We start from the raw sequence: 22,558 nt of genomic DNA, 5'->3' as shown, positions 1-22,558 counted from the left end.
CCATGTGAATGAATGATTAGATCGAGCCATGTCTGTCCCATGTTCCCATGTTAATGAATAAGATTACAGTATATGGATAAGCTTCATAGTGATTCCGAACAGGAGGTTTACCTTTAAATCTGCTACCTCAGATTTGTCATGCGTGTGTCTCCTTCTCATTCTCTTCTGCCCTCCTGCTCTCTCTCTGTTGTAATAAACCTTTTGTTCATAAAAACCTATACGTGGTCATTCGAGGTCTGGGACATTGCCATGAAGCGCGAGTGAATTGACTTTAAAAATCCTGTAAAGGGCCTATTGCAAAACACACATTTAAAGCACTCTTTAAAGATGAAAGCACAATTTGGAAACACATTTAATGTGATATTAAAATATCAACTCGACACATTTCATCCATGTCAGCCTCTGACGCAGTTATATCAGAACGAGCTGATTCATCACTCTGTTATGGATGTTTTACTCCGATATGGGGCTGTTCAAAAATTACGTAATTCTATTGTTTTCTCATCGTGATTAACACTCGGCCCAAACAAAGCCAACGGAAATCTGACGCAACAAACCCGGACAGTGTATAATCAGTCGAGGCCGACAGGCCTAATGTGTTCGGGCAACCAGAAAAAATAAGACGGTGGCCATATAATTTTGTCTAGGTGCTATGGTGGGTGGAATCAAGTGACCATTGTGGGTATGGTCTTACAACTGTCAGACCAATGGGTACACATTTCAAAAATCGACCCCTAACAAGAACCACAACAACACCAGCAACAACAATGTGGAGCTGTTGTAGAACTGCCACATATCCCAGGTAAAAAAATGATTAACTAAGAAACACACCCTGGTGTTGGCTAAGTGGTTAGGGTGGTGGCTTGGGATCCTAGGGTCCTGAGTTCAAGCCCTGTCGGCTGCTGAATTAACACACCAAGGGGTAGACTCAGCCTGTCATCCTTCCAAGGTCGGCAAAATGAGTACCAGTTCCAGTGTGTGTACTGGTAGAGGGGCACTGCATCAGCAACACAGTCGTGATTCAATAAATGATAGCTACCCCGGCAGCTAAGCTGCCATACGACGACCACCACAACTAAGAAACACGATGTGAGCAGGTCAGGTCAGGTATGGGAGCATGTGCCAGAACAGCGCGTCGCTGCGTCCACTTTCCGCCGGTACACCAGGGGCCTTCTTCTGGCCATCCCCCAGGCAGATGCCAGGCCCATCCCCATCTCCTTGAGATGATGGTCAACCTGCTGCAACCATGAGGCACGTGGTCGGCCCACTGGCCTCCTCCACTCATGAGACTCCCTCACTGAGAGAATCTGGTGAGCAGGATCAGCGTCAGGAAAACGAGCCACATGTCCATACAGCCGCAGCTGACGCTCACGGACTATGCAGGTAACAAATCTCATCCGAGTCTCTCTCAGCAACCGCTCATTGGACACAAAATCCGACCAGCGATAGCCAAGGATTCTTCGAAGAGACCTGGTACCAAAGGAATTAAGTCTCCGTCTCAGATCCTTGGTCAAAGTCCAAGTCTCGCACCCATAGAGCAAGACTGGAAGTACCAAGGACCTGAAGACTCGGACTTTCGTCCTCCCGCACAGGTACCGGCAGCGCCACACCCCATGATCCAGTGAATCCATGACTCCCCAGGCCCGACCCAGACGTCTATTGACCTCCGGCTCACAACCTGCGGAGACATGAATATCACTGCCAAGGTAAGTGAATCTATCCACGACCTCAACATCCTCACCACAAACAGACACAGACAGGACAGCAGCATCCAAGATGTCACCGAAAGCCTGGATCTTTGTTTTGACCCAAGAAATCCGTAATCCCAACGGCTCCGACTCCTCATTCAGCACCTCGAGGGCCCCCAAGAGGATGTCTAAAGTCTCCGCAAAGATGACTGCATCATCTGCAAAATCAAGGTCCGAGATCTTGACATTGCCAAACGATGCACCGCAACTTGATCTCTCCGACATCCTCCCAAAAATCCAGTATATACAAGTGCTGAAAAGTGTGGGGGCAAGTACACATCCCTGACGAACTCCAGTAACAACTGGAAATAAGTCAGAGATGGTACCACCACACTTCACAGCACTCTCAGTACCAGAGTAGAGTTCAGACATCAGATCGATCAGTTTCGGTGGCACCCCACGAAGACCAAGCATCCTCCAGAGGACATCCCGATTCACTGAATCGAATGTTTTACAGAGATCAACATAGGCTGCAAGCAGCCCCTACCGGAACTCTCGTCTGCGTTCGGTGAGAACACGAAGTAGTGCAAGGATACGGTCAATCGTTGACCTCTTTGGTGTAAAGCCTGACTGCTCTGGACGCTGGTGCTCAAGCAGATGGTGGCGAACCCTATCAAGAATTATCCGAGCAAAGACCTTGCCCGGCACTGAGAGCAGCGTCACCCCTCGGTAGTTGTTGCAGTCTTGGCGATCACCCTTCCCTTTCCAGAGAGGGACAACAAGGCCCCTCTTCCAGTCAGTTGGGATGATGCCTGTGTTCCAGGCAGAGCACAAAACTGCATGCAATGACACGAGTGCAGCATTTCCACCAGCCTTGAGAAGTTCGGCATGGATGCCACAGATCCCTGGAGCTTTGCCCCATTTCAACTGGTTCACCACAGCCCGTGTTTCCACAAGCGATGGTGGACCACAGTTGATTCGAGGGTCAGCAACAGGGATTGTAACACCCTTGACGTCCAACTCGACAGCTGGGGGATCAGCCTGGTACAACCGCTCAAAGTAACCGGCCCAGCGGGCCTTCACTTCAGACTCCTCTGTCAAGAGCCCACCACTCTCTGCTCGAAATGCAGTGCTCCGAGGGATGGGCTTGGATGAACGTAATGCGCGAATTCTCCTGTAAGCGGGACGAGAATCACCTGTCCACAGGTGATGCTCTACCCCCTCACAGATTCCTCGCACATAGGCCTCCTTGTCCACCCTCAGTGCACGTACAGTTTTATGCCTCAGCTCCCTGAACAGCTCAGCTCTGCCATTCAGCCTGGCCCTGCGACTCTGGTCAATGGTATCCTGTGTCCCTTGAGAGACAAAATTCTTCTTTGCCCTGCGGTGAACTCCAAGGCATCCACCGGCAACATCAAGGACGGTGGTCTTGAAGGTGCTCCACAACTCTTCAGGACCCCCCAAAGCACCCAGACCCCCCAAGTGTCCACTCAGCCTGTTCGCAAACTCCTCAGCTACTCTCTCATCCCTGAGCTTGGCAACATCCAGCCTAGGCTGAGATGGTACCATTCTCCAGGATTTAAGGTGCAGCTTTAGAGTTGCTACAACAAGCCTGTGGTCAGTATTGAGGAACTGAGCACTCCGGTAGACCCTGCAGTTCTGGATCATCCTCCAACGACCGTCAATGAGGACATGGTCAATCTCCTTTGCCACACCGCAGCGTTGGAATACCAAGTCCAGCGATGAGCTTGCGGGCGCTGAAACCATGAACCAGCCACCCTAAGTCCATGACTTCTTGCAAAGTCAAGGAACTTAGTGCTATTCTGGTTCATAGTTCCTGACCCATGGGGACCAACACACACCTCATAACCATCCCTATCAGTTCCAGTCGATGCATTGAAATCCCCCAAGACTAGAAGTGTATCTCGTCTGGGGTACTGATCAACCACAGACTCGAGCGTGGCGTAGAATGCATCCTTCACGGTGAGATCACTCGCCTCAGTCGGAGCATAAATAGAGACCAGGGAAATGACACCTAAGGAGTGGCGAATCCTTAATCTCAAAATACGCTCGTTGACCGGTGTTACCTCAATTATCATTGTGGTCAGCTTATTGGACACAGCTACAGCAACTCCTTGGGTATGGTAACCATCAGAGCGACCAGACCAATAGTAGGTGTAACCACCCACCATTATCTCGCCGCAATCCGGTCTCCGAACCTCAGAGAGAGCTGCAATCCCGATGTCCAAACGCTTGAGCTCAGATGATAACAGAGACAGGTGATCATCCTCTCTTAGGGATAGGACATTCCAGGCACCCACCCGAAGGGACCGCCTCAGGTTAACCCAAGGAGACCGCCGTCTGGTGGACGACACCTCAGCACCACTCCGACACACTCTCCCGCAATCTGACCCAGGGATGTTACCCCGTGGTTTCCCTCCTATCAAAGATTGGGGGTCCCGAAGGCTTTGCCCCAATCCTGTCATCCGGTGAGCTGCCTTGCGAAGGGAAGCTGCACAGGAGGTACTCCCACGGAGTGGGTTTTCAGATTTTTTTGCGTTTTTGCGTTTTGCGGAATGAAGCGTTTTACGGTGGCCGGAGTACAAATCCTGCGACCAACCTCCTAATAAGAAGTAGCCCAACTGCAGGAGGACGTCCGCAGACACAGTTGAGCACTAGATATGGATGGCCGTTGGCTCACAAGGAGCTCCTCCGCCCTTTGACAGGTTTTGTTTTTAATCCTGCTGGGTGTCCATATCCAAACACCCTCCTCACCAGAAAACCTGGTGGGGGAGACGGTTTAGTCGCCGACAACCCGACCATGGAACAGGTTAGCACAGGTTTACATGGTACCTGTAGCAGGTCACAGATCGAACCTGACCTGACTATAAGTTGCTGACTATATGTGAGCAGGTAACTGTTTTTTTGGAGCGGAGGTCAAATATTTCATGAATTGTCATACTGTGTATAAATAATAATAATAACAATAAATGGATAATTTGGTTTGTCCTGTATTGTGCTTTGTGATAACAGCAAAAAGGAGGAAGATGGGGGTGGGATATAAAGTAAATATAAAATGGTGACAAATCTTGTAACACCCACAACTATCATAATAATAGCATGGTAAATGGGAATTGCCATCATTACCCACGCACATGAAGCGAAAAGTGCAGTTAAGCAATTGGTTCACTTTTGTCTGCCTCTGTCCTGTCTACAAATGTCAGTTTATGATCGAGGAACATCTCAATTCCAACAGAATGTTATATTTTGAACACAAATCGGAAAACGAACCTTAGTTTTGCAGTAATTTGGCTCTGAATTTGTCTCTGCATGTGCAGAGAGGAGTGAGATAAATTGTTTTAGTTTGACTGCCTCTGGCAATGAAACAGAATTGAAAATAATTCCAAACAGGAAATATACTGTTTTTAAGGATGTCATAAAGGTCACAAACACCATGCACGAAGAACGACTGCAATGTGTTAAATAAGGTGGTGTATAAGATGCTGCATCAACAACGGTAAACTTCTGGAAACTTTTTTTTCTCTGACCTTTAAAATATTTATTTTATTTCAATTGAATTAGATATTTGAACACTGGAGAAGACAAATCCCCTTTTAAGTGCTTTCAAAACACTTCCATTTAGCAGGACTTGGACAAAATATTACGGCATTTTACGTCATCACGACCAACCACATTTTCCACGCAGAGACCCTGCCCATGCACTTGTTTCTCAAGACAGTGTGGGGTAATACATTCTACCAACACTATTTATTTCTATCTTTTCATGTTAGAGTTGCTGTGTTTGGTGTTTGAATTAGAGGACTTGGCTCATGGTGTTGACGATTCCAGGTTCAAAACTCAAGCATGATGTTGATTAATCAATTGTTTCCTAATGTCCTTGAAATTCATTTACAGGTTATGTGATTCTCCTTACGTTCTTTTTGTACATGTAATATAATTACGGTCAATATAATAACGTGTAATATAATGATGGCATGAGCCTTGGATCACTGAAAAATACAACAGTCGCATACATATCATGGTGCACACTGAAGTGAAAAACAATCTTTGGGAAACATCTGAGATGGGTGTTTTTTTTAAATCCAATTAAATATTTTGCTTGAAACTTGCATGAATTTCAACTTCAATTTTTTTTTTTTTACCATGACCTTCTCAATGTTGACTTGTAATGGGATCGACTTCATATATTTTTGGTACAGACTAGTATTTTTAATCCTCCATCGATGTTGCACAATTAATGCAGATATGCTAATCCCCATGCACTCACTCTATTAGGTGTGGCAATAAAGTTTCAGGATCACATTAATCAAACACAAACATTCGGCTTAAACTCGAAAATACTGATGGGTGTTTCTTTCAAATGTTGAGTCTGCTCAAGCAAAAAAAAACTCAACCCAGAATTCTGGAGTTGCTGGAGGGATTGTTAAAGGGCCTCCTTTTGGAATACTAAGCAACAGTGTTGTAGCAAAACGGAATGTCTAGAATGCTGTCATGTATATGCTGGTGGCCTATTGTGTTATTTTAGCTACGGAAATAAGAATAAAGTCAAAAATTGACAAATCCTCTGAAGATGGAGTATAATGAAGAAGCATAACCTAAAGCTTTGCCAGAAACACACCGATTGTGGTTATATCCGATGGTGTGTTGTTGAAAAGAAAACAGTTTAATATCGTGACCATAGTTCACATCTGATTTTCAATATCAATCATTGTTGGACAATATTTTTTAGTTCAGCCAACCATATTGGATGAATTCATTGCATATCAAATATCAGTGGGGAAAAAAAGACAAGTCATCATTTTTTTGCTTCCTGCCTTCCATCCTGCGAATGTATAAACAACTCACGTGTTTAGGAGCAATGTCAAACAATGCTTCTGTGTGGCTTAATTCCCACTGCATGTGTTTCTGTGTGTGACATATCAACTTTGACACATTACTTGATGTTGATGCACTGCTGCATTCTTTGCTGCTGGAATCCTTTGAGATAACTGAGCTTCACATGCTTGGTTTAACAACGCTGCTTTTGCTCTCATGTGTCAATATGTACCCAGTTACTGGTACTTTCATGAATGGCTTTGTATGCAGAGTTCAAAAGTTATGTGAACAAGTCATTCACAATAGTTCACAACACTTGATCTTTTTATGTGTGTGTGTGTGTGTGTGTGTGTGTGTGTGTGTGTGTGTGTGTGTGTGTGTGTGTGTGTGTGTGTGTGTGTGTGTGTGTGTGTGTGTGTGTGTGTGTGTGTGTGTGTGTGTGTGTGTGTATATATATATATATATATATATATATGTATATATATATATATATATATATATATATGTATATATATATATATATATATATATATATATATATATATATATATATATATATATATTTTCTGATAGTGATATACCATTCTCTGTTACAGAGCATTGGTGCTGCCAAAGCAGTTGTTTGGCAAGGGTTATACTGGGTAGTTTGCCATTGCCTTTACAGCAGTAGTTATGGTAGGAATTTGTACTTTGGCCATGGTGCCAGCGATCGCCCTCTTACTCTTAACTAAGGACACGATGGGATCTTTAAGGTCGACTAACTAATGCTAGCAGATGGGATACCAGTTAACGTCTATCCAAAGGATGGCACACACATTAATTAATCACCATGCCTGTGAAACAGATAATTGGATGACAGTTTGTAGCTGGGCCAAGATTCTAACCCAGGCTCGACAACTTAGGGGCAAGTGTGCATACCTTGAGGCCATCCTGCTACAAATTTTATTGTTATGGGCCAGGGTTTGAGGTTCGCCATGAGGGGAAGCATTCGAGTTCCTCCGAACTCCTGGTCCTGAGGCCACCCATCATGGATAACTCTGCGGCCCAGTGGGTTGTTAAATAATCACGGACACTGATTGGTACTGCCAATCCTGGGAGGGTGTCACTACTTCACGTGGGAACCTTACCTTCCTTTTTGAAGGCCACACAAAGTGAGTTTAGTGCCCTCAACACACATCCAGATTACTGCCAAGCGACACAGTGAGTGTGCACTAACTAACAAGAGCAAATCACATGGTGTAAAACTTCCCCGCTAACATAATGTGCGGACCATGCTGGACCAATGAAGGAAAAGACACAACGAACTGGGTACATTTATAATCTGCAATAATAAATGTCAGTGTGTGTGCGTCTGTCCATCTCTCCTCTATAACTCCAAAACCATGAAACCTAGCACCCCAAACATTTCAGGCATGCACAGGGAACGTCAATATGGTGTATTAATAAATATTGGGTGTTTTGGTTAATTTAAACACCAAATTTTCATTAACTCAGGGTAACGGAGAATGAACCACTCCCTCAGTGCGACGGAGAACAAATCGCTCTCTCAGGGTGACGGAACTCGAACTGCTTGCTCAGGGTGATGGAGCACAAACCGCTCAATCAGAGTGATGGAGCACAAACTGCTCGCTCAGGGTGAGGGAGCACAAATCACTCCCTCAGGATGACGGAGCAGGAACCACTCCCTCAGGGTGAAGGAGCATGAATCGCTCGCTCAGGGTGATGGAGCACGAACCGCTCGCTCAGGTTGACAGAGCACGCCCCACCTGCTCAGGGTGACGGTGCACGCACCACTTGCTCATGCTAATGGAGCACACACTGCTCGCTCATGGTGACGGAGCATGCACCCCTCGCTCAAGGTGAAGGAGCACACACCACTCGCTCAGGGTGACGGAGCATGACAAAAGCATCCACAGTGAGTGAACAATTCACTCAGAAAGACATGGAGCAGTACCGCTGTCAAAAATTGGTGCTCGGCAAGTGGCTTAAGCATTCAAGCAAGCACTCCAATTAAGTGGTTGATGATGAATGGCTGGCCATGCTGTCGCTGCATACCATGTTGGATCCCTTTAACTTTAAAGCCGGTCTTCACCGTGCATGCAGCAGTTAATGAAATAAATGAATTCGTTCAAATAATGACTTTATCCAAAAAAGGGTTTCTGCTTAATGCAAAACAACACTGGAGACATCGCAAAGTTCAATCGCCTGTGAAATAAATATTGCAGAGACTCCGCCTTGTTGCCTGCTTGTCTGTGCAAGTGTCACATGGAACATCGGTTTTGGTTCCATGCAAATGTTGTAACTTATTTTTCAAGCATCAGTTTTTCACCAGATTTGTTTTCATTCCCTTTGGAGCACCTCGTGAAACCTCGAAAATAGACTGGATAGGCAGTCCCTCTGGTGTCAGAGCATGAGGTCAAGCAGTGAATGCATTAAATCCTATAGCGCAATGAATCTTGTTAATTTTGGCACATTTCTAAACTTTTTTTCACTCAATATAATTCTCCAAACAGGAGGAGAAGATATGTATAATGCTTTGGAAATGTCAAATTTTCTTGTGTATATATGGAGGAGGGAACATCGCCATGCTTGCTTAAAGTAAATAGGTATTTCGGCTTAGTTATAAGACTTGTTATTTCTATAAATTATCAGATTTCACTCCAGATTTCGACACTTATTTCGTCCAGACAATATCCGATTCTCAAAACCAAAATAATATTTCAATGATATACTTTAATTAGTCCATGAGAGTAGATCGTGGAAACTCGTATCACATAATGCATGAAATCGCTCCAAGTTCCTGATTTGAAAACTATAGCACTTACACAAGTGATATGTACAGCGATTTGTAGTTATGATGAACAGCCATTTGATAATATGAGTGAAGAAAGTGAAAAAAACAAATCGATCGTAAAGAAATCGTTGGGGCCTGTTCCAAATGAGGGTATGGTTGAGCAGGTCAAAAAACATGACATCTTCAGACCCCAGCGATGTTACCCAGGAAACGCCTTAAGACGCCATAGAGAGCGGTGACCGAGGATGTGCTTGATAAAGGTTATAATTAAATAAGGCCATTAGTTATCTTTAAAAGGGGTGTTTTCATTTTAAAAGAGTTTTGTTAACTAATATTATCTTAAAAGGGGTTTTTATAGCCAAAACATCCAATTTTCAGTCATGTGCTTCCTTGGAGTTTTCTTGGTATGAATGCATAGTTTCAGGCTGCAAGGTTTCATAGTTTTGGGGTTATTGAAGAGACATACTGACACACACACACACACACACACACACACACACACACACACACACACACACACACACACACACACACTTATTCGTGTCTATTGTACAATTTAGAATTCTGTCCTTATAGTGAACAAATGAGAATTCCCACAAAGTTTTTCTAGCATGATGTTTAACAGCATGTGTCAATTACTGGATGAAGAAAAATGTAATTTTGTTCTCATGTGATTCAACTCGTGAGTGACAGGTGTGGCTGGTGGTTATTACAAACATGAAGGAATAATATTTTATTGACATGGACATTTGCCTGGATTGCTTCAGCTTGTGAAAAATTATATGTCGATTTGTTCCTGTCACAAAAAGTCTCTTAAAACATTGGTCAAAGTGAATCCATGTGAATACCACCACAACCAATAAACATTTTGATGGCAATTTGATGGCAATAATTATACGAAAGCAATTCACATATTTTACATCTGCAAAACAATTATTCATTTATTTAAATATTTGGTTATTTTAGAAAACCTAGCTTGTCTTTGCTGCTGTAACAGCTGATGTTTCTTTATTATTCTATCTAGAAAACTGCTCTGTGGGATAACCCTGAGATTAATCTCAGGCAAAGCTTGAGCGACCTAAAATTAGTTGGCATTTAAATTGTGGGACATCTTGCACCAATGAGTCGACATTCTAATATAATCACTCAAAAATATGCATTACCACTTATAGTGTTTGATTATAAAAACGTGATTTTGAAGAGAAATTGTCAAAATACTCAACACTTTTTACCTCTGCCACCGAAGGGGGAAGGAGGTTATGTTTTCACCAATCTGTTTGATTGTTTGTTTGTGTACAGGATATCTCCAAAAAGTTGGGGTGGATTTAGATGGAATTTGGTGGGCAGGTTGAGCATATGACAAGGACGCATTAGTTAGATTTTGGTGAAGATCCGGCTGAGGATCCAGCTATTAGAATTTTTTAAGGGATTCTTCACCATTGAGAGATGGGGCCAAAAACGATGTATCGCATTATATCTCAAACATTTATTGGGCCCGATATGTTCTGCTGGATCGGGCATTGTGTGGTGGAGGTATGCGCTCCACTGAGTGCCCTTCCAGTTCGGATGTTATTGGTCTGCTATGAAAACAACAAGGAATAACAAGGAAATTCAACAGGTAGAGGCCATTCAGCCCATCATGCCTGCACGAGCACCACACCAACCCATCTACACATGATCCAAGGAAGTTAAAATGCAAAAAATGTTTTTAATTAATGAAATAATTTTTTGTTTGTTTGTTTTTGGGGGTTTTTTTGGGGGGTGGGGGGGGGGGGTTTGTGTAGTTTTTTTTGGAGTTTTTTTAATTTTTATTTTCCTTTTCTTCCCTTCAGGGGAGGGGGCATGAGCTTGGTTAAAAACACATAACCCCCCTTGACAAGACCCCTCACCAACAGCACTCTGTACACATGTACACAATCACCCATCAATGCTCAAACTACCTAGAAGTTGTTATTAGTTCTGCATGTTGAGTGATAGTTTTGTCCTTGTGGTATTTGAAGCCTTTTTATGATCCTCAAATGAAGTAATCAAAAATTCCAACTTTGAAATAAATACATGCCTTTTGTGAACCAGTCTGTTTACAACCAACAATCAAAACCGAAGGGTTTGTTAGCAGAGCTATATTTAGATCCTCGTGGAGGATCTCTAAGTCTTACTCACGTTGTTGTTCTTGTGGACTTTTTTGTTTCACAGCCGACAGTTTTCATCGAAACTTCCTGAAACTTGGCATGTATATGTAAAGATACCCTGCGCAGACAGTAACCATCTCAGATTTTGAAAATTCCTCCTAGAAAAAAAGTTATGACGTCAAAATATCTCCACTCATGGAAATCGCCTAAAAATTTATCTCAAATTAGGCAATCTTTTTCAATTCTGTTTGCGGGAATTGAACAGGGCATGAGCAGAGATGAATTACCACACATACGATGCATCACTATGACGTCATATCAATTTTTATGAGGTCATTCCTATTTTTTGTCATTTTTTGTTTCACAACCCAGAGTTTTCATCGGATCTTTGTGAAACTTGCCATGTATATGCAGAAAGCCCATGCGCAGGCAGTAACCATCTCCGATTTTGGAAATTCTTCCTAGAAAAAAAGTTGACGTCATAATATCGCCGCTAATGGAAATCGCCTATACCATTATCTCCGAAACTAGGCAAGCTGTTTGAATTACCCCAGGTGGCTATAGCATTACCCCAGGTGTCGAGCATTATCAAATAAGGAAGGAGTTAATTTATTTGATAATCCTAGCCACCTAGGGGAATTGATGAGGTGAGAGCTGATTGGTTACTCCCTCTAAATACAGGTGAGACATGAATAAGTGTTGATGTGTGTGTGTGTATATATATATATATATATATATATATATATATATATATATATATATATATATATATATATATATATATATATATATATATATATATATATATATATACATATATATATATATATTGTTGCGGTATTCGCGCCCGCCGGCGTGCTGACGGCCACGTAACTCGAATCGCGGCACGTCGCCCACCGGACGGACAATCCAGTCGTGACCCTCTCGGACTAACGCCGGGAACCAGTCACGGGTGGACCTTTCGGTCTCACCGTGATCGAGCCAATCAGCCCCCGCGTGGGATAGGGTTGCTCGCCAAATTCGACCTACCTAAGTACCCACGCGGAGGGTAGACCGGGCGATCGCACCTCGCCGCAGGTCGACTTCGGACACGGGCCACTTAAGCGACCCGTTCCGTACTATCAGAATAACCGAGCGGTGTTATCGTCGACCTCGACGGTTCGATTAATTATCGGGCGTATTCAGCCCACTACCAACCCTTTACGGGAAGCAAGATGAGGACTCAATGGGAGAAATGACGAAGCGAAGCGGGAAACAGTTCAACACAAAGCACATTTATTCGCGGCACACGGGAAGCACACATATTCAATTCCACCAAAAGCACACAGAAAAAACACAATGCAATTTACACAAAAAGCAAATATAAAAGCGAAAACACAATGCAGAGCTAATACCGACTACCGAGCACACGGCAACACTTATACAATTCTACCTCACAGACGGCGCCGACAACACATACCCAAAACCAAGGAAAGAATACCCCCAAGAATGAGGCGGGCCTGAGGCCGAGACCGGGTCGCGCCTACCCGTCTGGTGATGAGACGCGGAGCGGCGATGGCGCCGCAACCCCGCGGGCCTCGCGGACAGTGTCTGGCAGGGGGTGGGAAAGGGGCCCCCTTGGTCGCACTATCTCAGCGCGGGGGGAAACAGGAGGGGGTTGCTGATGCTCGGGGTATAGAGGATATTTATTATCCCTGGTGTGCGTCTCCACCTCGGCCAGGTCGCGCTGTCGGCCTCCCTCGGGTGCAGCTCCCTGCACGACGCGAGCACCCCCTCGTCTGGTGTCGCCGCCTTTCCACAGCTCGTCCCCTCCGTTCCGACTCCAACGCACACGACGAGCAGCTCCTCCGCCCGCGAAGTCTTGACCCTCTGCTTCCGACTCTCCTACTCTCCGCCTCTGGACTCTCCGACTCTCCTCTTCTTGGCTCTCCACTCTCCACTCTCCGACTTCTTCTGACTCTCCCCTCTGGACTCTTCTTACTCTCCACTCTTCTACTCACTTACTCTCCGCCTCTCCACTCTCCGCCTCTTCTCTCACTGACGAACACGGTCCTTTTATCCCCCCGTAGCTTCGCCTTTGACCCCCTCCCTTTGACCTTTCACCTCGCTCCCCATTGGCCCGAGAAAAAGTGGGCGTGAAGGCTTTTTGATCCACAAATTTGCATATATCGATCGTCCTGGAGGCGGGGCCAAATCGCCCCTCGCTCACCGATTGGACGGCAAAAAGTGGGCGTGTGTCGTTTTTGATCCGTTTTTGAAGCACAAAATCCGTGATTTTGTACACGCTGTTCGACGCGCGCCCTGCACGAGTCCAACACCGGTACCCACAGCGGGGCAAGAACGGTGGCGATGCTACGGTTGCGAGGTGTGACGTGAAGGTCGTGGCGGTTGTGGTGAAGCGGTGGTTGTGGTTGTTGGTTGATGTTGTGGTTGTGGTGGTAATCATGGCGGTTGGTCCAAAATAAAGATAGTAAAAGAAAAACGGCTATCCTGAAGAGTCGCAGCACGCATAAATGACATGTATTCCCACTAGACAACGGGTTTGGGCCTAACTACACATGTACTTACCGAGATACCTCACCTAAGGGACCTGAATGGTGGTTTGCGAATTTGGTAACCACAACAATATATATATATATATATATATATATATATATATATATATATATATATATATATATATATATATACACAGTATGTACATATTGATTTTTTGCATTTCACATCAACTTTTGCATGGTATAAAGTGCCTTTTATAGCTTTGGCAACAGTGAAGTGGAATAGATTATATGTTGAAAGAAGCCGCTGGTTAACATTTATAAAAAAAAAAAAACATTAAGTTCCATCGCAAAGATTCCAGACAGGTCTGGTTGTTGTCTGTCATTCTGATCACAAAATCCTACGCACACCTTATCATGCTACCATGTATACACATTCCAGGTAATTCTAGAATTTGGCTCCTAATACTTTGTCGAGTACCGATTTCACCACCTATTAAGAAGTACGATGTTACATATAAACACCATTCGTACATTGCTTTTATGAATGTTTCATTTACCTTTTTAATTTACTCAGTTTGTTTATTTTGGCTTATTTTCACTGTCAATCGCATGGCGATGTGATATACCAACAGTTCATCCTTTCATGGGATTCATCTTTGCTCTCTGGAAACACCCTTTACCAATCATTTGTTAAAGCTCAACTTTTGCAAGTCTGAACCACACTGCATGTGGTTTCACCAACAAAACTGGATGTCAATCAAACTCTTAAGAACACATCTCTATGTTTGGTCAGCTTTGATAATTGACCCTCATTGTAAAGCACTGGGAAGTAAAAACTGGACATTTAGTGATGTACAAATTCAATGGCCAAAACAGAAACCAAAGACTTTGAACTTGGCCTTTCTCTCTGATGCCACAAAAATCAACATATCTGCTTCACATTTATGATGTGTAACCACTTTCAAACAACAGTAAATAATGCAATGGGCTGACAGCATTTATGATGTGAAAGTTTACCCTCAAGAAACCTGTCATATTGGCTGTATTCATCATGTGTATTCATCTCAAGATAAATCTTCTTGAAATTGTGATGAAATTAAAATTGAGAATGTTACTCATAACTTTTGTTGTTGTACAAGGTAATTATACATTGTGGCATCTTGTTTGTTAATCTGAACTCTAACTCTATATTGTGATGAATGTAAGAAATAAGAAACAAGAAGAGTTTTATGTCGTAACTCAAACATAATGATGGAATTAAAAGATATTTCTTACAAATGTTAATCATGAAGATAAAGGTCATAGAATTTCCCTACAGGTAAAATGACCGACCAAAGACAAAATCCTTTCCAATCAAAAAAGTTAATTTTACAAAAGTGAAACAATACACAGAAAAAGATCAGAATATTAGCTACTGACATAAAAAGGTACAAACCATTTACTTGAAGGTGATCCATCCATTCATAATAAATTATTACTCTGGTTTTCTGTGCCTTCAAATCTGCATGCTTGGGTAATGATCAGGCCCACTTCAAACATTAGCAGTCTGGACATAGTCATCAACTGAATGTTCAAATAAATCCAAATAAATGAAAGGAAAAATGTGTCAGACTCAATGGATGCTCGTGAGAGACAGTTCACACACACACACACACACACACACACACACACACACACACACACACACACACACACACACACACACACACACACACACACACACACACACACACACACACACACACACCTTATTTATATATACCTCTTGAACATTGAGTGGGCCTTATTGCATGCACCCCACATATTCATGTGATCAGTGGTTTTCACACAGGAATTACATTTAATCAAGAACTTCGTAAAAATTACTTCCAAGCATGAGTGTTACTGTTTTCAAAAATTTCAATATGAAGGTTTCAACAGACTTGCCTTCCTTTCTGAAAATAATAGAAGTTGTTTGAGAAGGTTACATGTCTTCACTGAACTGTAGTTTCCCTTACAACAGGAAATAGAATTCTGCATTAAACAACCTCTACCAGTTAATGTTCAGTCTGCTCGTGATGTCTATATTCCATGCTAGACCTTATTACACTGAACAAGAAAAATTTTACTGGAGATGTGTAAAGTGATTTAGACTAATTTGGGTACGCTGATTTCAAAAATCATAACCGTTTTGCTGTATCACGTCAGGATTTTCAGTAACAGAAATATTCCCATTGCCTAGAAGTCAGGATTTCAATGAAATTTACAAAAATTCATTTATTCATTTATTTCATCATGAATGCTTCAAAATTATAGAAATTACAGAAAAACTCCACTAGAATGTAATTAAAAATGCTTTAGGCATTTGGCTTTGCGTTTGTGCTGCTCTGTGTCAGTTTCACGATGCAGGAACCAGCAGAAATCGCCCATCATGTTCGGGTTGTGCCGCCCTTGGTAACGCGTCTCCATGAGTGAAATCTCTTGGTGGAATCGCTCGCCGTGCTCGTCCGAGACTGCTCCCAAGTTGTCAGGGAAGAAGTTCAGGTGCTGGTGTAGGAAATGGATTTTCAGGGACATCCTGGAGCCAAGTTTCCTGAAGGACTCCAGCAGCTGCTGCACTATTTCTTCATAGTTGGCCGCGCGCTCGTTCCCCAAGAAGTTGTCCGTCACAGCTTTGAAGCTCCTCCACGCTGCCAGCTCTTTGGGGTTTAGAGTTGTCGGAAAAGTTTCGTCCTTCATAATCTGTCGGATTTGCGGTCCAACAAAGACACCAGCCTTGATCTTGGCCTCCGACAAGGTGTTGCCAAACTTTTCCTTGAGGTATAAAAACCCACGCCCATTCAGATCTATTGCCCGTACAAAACTTTTCATCAAGCCGAGCTTTATGTGGAGTGGTGGAAGGAAAACCTTGGCTGGGTCGACAAGGGCGACTTGCTTCACGTTGTGTCGACCAGGTACATGCTCTTTTCGCTCTTCCCAATCTTTCTTCGTCCAGTGATTCTTGTCGTCTCTGCTATCCCAGAGACAAAGGAAGCACATGTATTTCGTGTAGCCTGACTGCAGCCCTAACAACAGCGCCACCACTTTCAAGTCTCCGCAGATGTGCCAGTTGAAGTCATTGTACTTGATGGAATCAAGCAGCTGCCGCATAGTCTCATAGGTCTCTGTCATGCCTAACGCGTGAGCCAGTGGGACTGATGGTTTCTCGTTGCCATTGTGGAGCAAAACAGCCTTCAAGCTGTTCTTCCCCGAGTCGATGAAGAGGTGCCAGTCTGCAGGATCGTGATCACACCCAAGTTCTTTCAACAGACCGTTGATGTCACTGCAGAATGTCATCGTGTCTTCCATCTCAAAGAACTCAGCCATGTCTCTGTGACGTGCTCTGAACAAGGATATCGTGGTGTTAGGTTCAAGTAGATTCCACTGCTGCAGCCTTGATCCAAGCAGCTCTGCCTTCGCCTTTGACAGCGAGAGATCTCTTCCAAGATCATTTAAGTCTCCCTGGTTCAGAAGGTGTGATTCTTGAGTGTCGGGTTCAAAAGGTTCATCATCACCATCCTCTTCACCACTGCTTACAGCTATGTTCTGATCAGCTGGAGGTGTTGGAACGGGGTTCTCGTCATCATGAGGCACAGGTTTACGAGCAGAGACACAGTCAGCTTACTTGATGTGACCTTTATTCTTCTTGTTGAAGCCGGCGATGCTTGTGCAGCAGAAATAACAATCATCATGATGATTCTGCGGCTCACGCCATATCATGGGCACCGCAAATGGTATGCTCGCGCGCTTGCCCACCAACCACTGAGTCAAGGTTGTGTGACAGCTTGTGCAGCAGATGTGTGGTGCCCAGCTCTGTTCTTGGTCCCCCACCTTACACCCGAAGTAGTGAAAGTAGGCGGCCTTCATTTTCACTGCTGTAGATATACTTCGCTGTTGATCTTTTTTGGTATACCGACCACAGACATAACAGAAGTTGTCAGGATGATTGGTACAGGAACGCCTACTCATCTTTATCTGAAAGAAAGAAATATAACACAAGTTAACAACAATTGTACGAAATAGACATGTTAAAGACATATGTAAATTTCATTGAAATCCTGACTTCTAGGCAATGGGAATATTTCTGTTCCTGAAAATCCTGACGTGATACAGCAAAACGGTTATGATTTTTGAAATCAGCGTACCCAAATTAGTCTTAATCACTTTACACATCTCCAGTAAAAAAAAAAATTTGAAATTTGTTGTTCAGTGTTACCTGCAGACACCTTATTCATTATGTATGGGCCTGGAGTGGAGGTTGGGAGGGAGGGGAGGAGGAGGTTGGGAGGGAGGGGAGGAGGAGGTTGGGAGGGAGGGGAGGAGGAGGTTGGGAGGGAGGGGAGGAGGAGGTTGGGAGGGAGGGGAGGAGGAGGTTGGAAAAGTGGGGATGATAGGAGAAAGGGGAGGGAAAGATTTGGAGAAAACATTAACAAAATATTTAACTCCATTTAAAACATTTCAAAATTATATTTATATTTATTATTAAAATAGAATAACACTTTAATAATGAAACATTTTATTTAAAATTACTATATTTTCTCGCCCAGTTTACCCTCCCCAAACCCAACTCTTTCCAAGTTTACAGTTTTTCCTTGCTTGGAGTTTAAATTTGCATCCATCTTTTCCACCCTGCGTGTTCTCCCCTAACCCCCTCTCGAGTATTGTCCCTTTTCCCCATCCCTTTCCACTGTTCCTTTGTTCTGTCACATTTGCTTGTTACGTTTTTGTTCTGTTTGTTACGTTTGTTTTGTTCTATTATGTCCTGATCCGTTCTGTTATTGCTCCTCCTCCTCCACAAGCCTCGACTTTGTTGTATACAAAAAAGGGAAGGGGAGCTTTTGTGAAGCATACTTTGAGGAAGGGAAGGGGTGTCCAAATTACGTCACATTTCCATACGTAATACATAGACGATTAATTGAACTTTTTCACATATTGTCTTTTAAGAACCATTGTAAGCTTAGAATTTAATAATCCTCCTTCTTTTGTTGTTCATATAAAATAGGCCCCGGATTAATTGATCAACCTTCACATATCCTGGTCCATATGTTGAAAGGATCCTGTTTCTAATCCGGAACAATTACTGCTTCCTAAGGTTCCTTCATCAGCATGGATTATGATGTATGTTTACCTCCAGCTTCAGTGATGCTTAAAGTCATTGACACTTTGCACCTTTTAACCAATGTAAACACAGGAACGATAATATCCATGTCCAGTTTTCCTTGTGCCTACCCCTCCCTCCCACAATTCTCAACCTTCTTTGAGGCCTTTACATACCTATAATCATCAGTGACCCCCACTCCCTCCAGCATTGGGGCCCAAATTCCCGGGGCCTTTGCGTCTCATTAGGCTTTGTGAGGTTCCCGTGGGCAAGGATTAACGTGGAGCGAGACCTGGCAGAAAACTTGGCAGTTGTGACTCCAAAGTCGACCTTGAGGATTACAGGCGCCCTGTTGTGACTGATTGTGAGCTCGGTAGTCCCAGACGAAAGCGTGGTTTTCATTCCTTCGGAAGCTTTTATGTGCACCACAAAATACACAACCGTAATTCCAGCACATAGAAAAGGTCTTTCAGTGGTGCACTCACAATGCCAACAGGTGATACAACATACTGTTAGCTGAGTTCATCAAAATACTGGTCCAGTAAAAAGCGTAATACTGGTCATGTAAAAAAAAAAGATAAAAAAGATAATACTGGTCTTGTGCAAAAAAAAGATAATACTGGTTCTGTAAAAAAGGTAACACTGGTCATGTAAAAAACGGTAATTCTGGTCCTGTAAAAAAAAAGATAATACTGGTAATATAAAAAAAAGATAATAATGGTCATGTGAAAAAAAAAGAAGAAAAAAAAAGATAACTGGTTCTGTAAAAAAGGTAACACTGGTCCTGTAAAAAACGGTAATTCTGGTCCTGTGAAAAAAGATAATACTGGTCCTGTAAAAAAAAAATAATATTGGTCATGTAAAAAAAGATAATAATGGTCATGTAAAAAAAGATAATAATGGTCATGTAAAAAAATAAAGAAAAAAATACAAGTGCTGTAAAGAAAGATAATACTGGTTCTGTAAAAAAAGAAAATACTGGTCATGTTAAAAAAGATAATACTGGTCCTGTAAAAATAAAAAATAAAAAAAAAATAACGATAATACTGGTCCTGTATAGAAAAAAAAAGATAATACTGCTCCTGTGAAAGAAAAGAACAAGATAATACTGGTCCTGTAAAAAAGAACATACTGGTCCTGTAAAAAAAAAACAAGAAGAATAATATATTGGTCCTTTAAAAAAAAGGAAGATAATACTGGTCCTGCAAAAAAGATAATGCTGGTCCTGTAAAGAAAGATAATACTGGTCCTGTGAAAAAAGAAAATACTGGACATGTTAAAAGATAATACAGGTCATGTAAAAAAGATAATACTGGTCCTGTAAAAAAAAATAAAGAAGATACTACTGGTCCTGTTAAAAAAAAAGATAACACTGGTCCTGTAAAAAAAAAAAAGAATACTGGTCCTGTAACAAAAATAAAAATAAAATATAATACTGGTCCTGTACAAAAAGAGAAATACTGGTCTTGTAAAAAAAAAAAAAAAAATACTGCTGTAAAAAAAAAAAATACTGGTCCTGTAAAAAAAACAAAAAAACAAGAAATACTGGTCCTTTAAAACAAAAAAGAAGATAATACTGGTCCTGTAAAAAAAGATAATCCTGCTTATGTTTTAAAAAAAATACTGGTCATGTAAAAAAGATAATATTTCTCCTGTAAAAAAGATAATAATGGCCCTGTGAAAAAAAGATAATACTAGTCATGTAAAAAAGAATAATGGCCCTGTGAAAAAAAGATAATACTGGTCATGTAAAAAAGAATAATGGCCCTGTGAAAAAAAGATAATACTGGTCCTGTAAAAAAGTTAATAATGGCCCTGTGAAAAAAAGATAATACTGGTCATGTAAAAAAGAATAATGGCCCTGTGAAAAAAAGATAATACTGGTCCTGTAAAAAAGGCAGATGCAGATCCGGCCTATCAATGGGTTACAAAACGTAAACTGTTCAACCTGGCAGAGGTAAGCGCTCCACCAAGTGCAGTTCTAGTTTTTGACACATTATTATTGCAAGATAAATGTTATAATCCCCAAATGTCCCATGAGATGCTAATGGAATTAAAAACAGGGCAACCTATAACCATTTTCTTATATTCTATGGCAAACTCTCCGATGGCTTATATTACTTACCCCCCCCCCTCTCCCCCTCTCCCCACTCCGCTTTCATGAGTGGTGCAATTTTGAATTTACTCCAAAAAATTCTGAAACCAAAGTGTCACATTTTCTATCCATCCAACCAAACACTATGTTTCTTGAGTGGAGCATCAGTGATGCCAATGCAGTTTCTTTGGAGGAACTTCTCTGGATGGTTTGCCATTGCTTTCCCAGTGGTGGGTCAGACCTGTGTTTTTGAGCTGGACCAGGGTATTGATACACAGAGCTTGCAGGATAGTTGAGAGGTATGAGCTGTCTCGTCCGAGTTTGAATATCAGTCAGGCTTGGAAATTGTCACCCTGGTATTTCACACGGAGGACGAGGCATCAATGTGTGCACTATCCCCCTGGTTGACATAGAGCTGAAGGAACCATCTGCCATCAGTGATCGTTGGTGAGAGTTGAAGATCCTACAGGTGTCTTTCACGAAAGGTAAGTGGGTACCTTGGCCAGATTCCAAATTCCTGCAATCAATGACTGCTTGGAAGGAAACCTCAAACTTCCGAGAATAACCTTTACCCAGCAATTGCCTCAGCAGCACTGACACTCTTTCAAGTGTTTGGTACATTTGATGTATTGCCTGTTACACAAGTGCCACACTTTTCAAAGGTACCTTGAGTTCTTTACCGTTCATCAGATAAATGCAAGCATCCAGAAAAGCTTGTGTAACCTCCTTTCAGGTAAGGGAAGCATACTCCAAAATGCAATGCCCTGCCTGAATCATACCAGACCAACAGTTGGTAGGCAGGTCTTCTCCCTTTTGTTATCGAACTAAAACTTGACCAATCAAAGGCAAATTTGCCAACACTATGATGAGGAATTTAAATTGAACACTCTTGCAAATTGTATAAGCATAATTAGGTCATACAATACCAATATTAATCTCGTCTCCAGTAGATCAAATGCATAATCTGAAAACTTGTACAGTTTAAATATTAATAATATGCTTACATGACAATTCGCACAAGGGGAAGGTAATACATAACATTCAAAGCTCAATAACATGAAGACAATCATTCATGGCACTCAGTGCGTCATCAAAACGTCATGAATGTCAGGCTAGCTCAGATCACGAATACCTTGAGCAATGTTGGTGTGGAAATACGAGCGAGACATTTATTTGCATACGAATGTGCATTTTGAGTCCTTTTAGCGAAACAACTCCTCCCGCACTTTATTTTTCTTCATTGTCAAAGGCTAAGGGTTGAGCACGTGATCTATACTAGTGTGTGTGTGTGTGTGTGTGTGTGTGTGTGTGTGTGTGTGTGTGTGTGTGTGTGTGTGTCTCCTCCATAACTCCAAAACCATGAAACCAAGCACCCTGAAACTTTGCAAGCCCATGAAGG

The sequence above is a fragment of the Eptatretus burgeri genome, chromosome 9, assembly GCF_056783735.1.
Source record: "Eptatretus burgeri isolate ZD-2024b chromosome 9, Ebu_testis_v1, whole genome shotgun sequence".
In the NCBI taxonomy this organism is placed as follows: Eukaryota; Metazoa; Chordata; class Myxini; order Myxiniformes; family Myxinidae; genus Eptatretus; species Eptatretus burgeri.
The sequence above is the reverse complement of the archived record's forward strand: the minus strand, read 5'-3'. Positions refer to the sequence as shown.